General features: G+C 43.0%; 1 long non-coding RNA gene across 1 annotated transcript; it reads left to right on the forward strand.

The window, feature by feature from the left end:
* The first annotated feature begins 424 nt into the window (after positions 1-424).
* On the forward strand, positions 425-1605 carry LOC123970006. The gene is made up of 2 exons (XR_006824842.1): positions 425-1393; positions 1488-1605. It is a non-coding gene; the product is annotated as an uncharacterized LOC123970006 (long non-coding RNA).
* Positions 1606-2342: the final 737 nt, after the last annotated feature.

The following is a 2342-nucleotide window of genomic DNA, read 5'->3' on the forward strand; positions in this document are numbered from 1 at the left end:
TTTTCCTATTTGTAGTGGAGATGAGTGGTACCCGGTGGGGTCTTCTGCTGTTGTAGCCTCAAGGTTGTGCGTGTTGTGGCTTCACAAATGCTTAACTGCATACCTCGGTTGTAACGAGTGGTTATTTCAGTCAAAGTTGCTCTTCTATCAGCTTGAATCAGTCGGCCCATTCTCCTCTGACCTCTAGCATCAGCAAGGCATTTTCGCCCACAGGACTGCCGCATACTGGATGTTTTTCCCTTTTCACACCATTCTTTGTAAACCCTAGAAATGGTTGTGTGTGAAAATCCCAGTAACTGAGAAGATTGTGAAATACTCAGACCGGCCCATCTGGCACCAACAACCATGCCACGCTCAAAATTGCTTAAATCACCTTTCTTTCCCATTCTGACATTCATTTTGGAGTTCAGGAGATTGTCTTGACCAGGACCACACCCCTTAAAGGATTCGAAGCAACTGCCATGTGATTGGTTGATTAGATAATTGCATTAATGAGAAATTGAACAGGTGTTCCTAATAATCCTTTAGGTGAGTGTACATAACACACACAAGTCCCTTGCTCCCTGATAGGCGTTTTCAGCTGGCAAAAAAACACTTTGGTGGACAAAAGCACTTAGTGAGACCTAGCCCTAGCATAATCCACTTATATTGTGCATCAATCTGCTCAGTATGTTTCAGTCACATTTTAGCCAGGAATACAGAAACTGTATTGATATTCAAATGCATTATAACCAACATGATGACTTGTATTGTTTTTGTATTATTGTCTTGTCTTTAACACTTGTTAAAGCACTGTGTAACTTGTTTTTGAAAAGTGCTCTACAAATAAAGATTATTATAATAAAGAGAGATTAAAGCTGCAAGCAGCGTTGGGCGGGCCCTCACATGTGGGGAGTGCCAAAAAGGCTGACTTCTTGTTGGGTGTCAGGTATCGCTCTAACAAGCAGTTTAGGGGGCGCTAGCAGAAAAAGAATTCCTTCAGTTCCAATAGGGACCTGGCACATTGTTGTGCTCAGGCCCTTAAGACAATCTGTACAGACAGCAATGCACACCATTACAGTCTCATGCATGGATTGGCGCAAGAAGTAGATTGCAAATAGTTTCACATGGTTTGTCTCATTTGAAAGATACTGTTGCGGTGACAGCCCGGCTGTTGGTGAGTGTCCTGTTTCTCCTTTCCTCCCTCGCATTCTGGTTTTTCCTGTGCCTCCTCTCTCTCCCTCTGTGTGCTCTCCCCCTCTCTGCTCCGGAGCCCGGCTGGTTACCCACACCTGCTCCTCGTTAACCTCCATCCCCGACCGCCGCACCTGCCAGCTATCAACTTCATCACGACCAGTACTTCTACCACGGCTCTCCACGCCATCCTCGCTCGATTGTCGCAGCTCCAGACTTGGTGTCACCGCTTCGTTCCAGCATTTTATGAATCTCTCTTCTTGTCTTACCTTCTCGTCACCTGCTAACACTGTCTGTCTGTTTCCTCCCGCCAGGTTCACTCACCTCTGCCTCCCCGTTCAGCCAGCCGGGCTTACTCACCAGCCTTTTTTTGGGTCCGTTCTGTCCCCAATCGTCACAAGATACTATGATTAAATGAAAATTCTACACATAGTTTAATTAGTTTTTAATGTTAAGTTTGAGTATCTACACTACAATGACGTGATGAATAAGAACTTAAGTAAACTGCCTGGCCTCAACTACAGCAAATCATGTAGATTATGCACTACTTCCAGCTTGTAAAATTAGAAGAGTTGCAATTAGAGGTAATTTAAAATCAAATTATTATTTGGTAGCAGAGTGAGGAAACTGAAATCAAACGATACATTTGCATCATTGAAAAAACAAAACCAGGCTCCTCTTCCTCTGTGTAGCAAACTTTCTCCATTATGCAAATATGGGTTCACACTATTTGACACTGATTTTGAATTAATTATGCAAACACATTTTAGGCAGGAAATGTAAATGCTCAAAACACACACACACACACACACACACACACACACACTGAGAAAACAAAAAAATGGTAGGATGGTCTTTGGTCCCCACCTGTAACTTTCTCCCTCTGTCTCTTGCTCTTGCTCTCTGGTGCCTAATCAAAGCCTAATTGGTGTTTGGCCATATCAGTGACTCAGCAGCAGTTCGACCCTTCCTGAGCCTTGCTGGAACCTACCTACCAATTAACATGTTATTATCCTGACAAAGGGATGCTTTTTCTTTCAATTTGTTTGTGAATGGGAGACAGAGAGACTTTGAGGGACAATGTGTGTTTTTATGTCTCAGAATAAATGCAAGTGTTATGTGTGTGACAGGAAAACCAATTTGTGTGTGGTTTTTTTTTTTTTTTTTAG

The sequence above is a fragment of the Micropterus dolomieu genome, linkage group LG04 (genome assembly GCF_021292245.1).
Source record: "Micropterus dolomieu isolate WLL.071019.BEF.003 ecotype Adirondacks linkage group LG04, ASM2129224v1, whole genome shotgun sequence".
NCBI lineage: Eukaryota > Metazoa > Chordata > Actinopteri > Centrarchiformes > Centrarchidae > Micropterus > Micropterus dolomieu.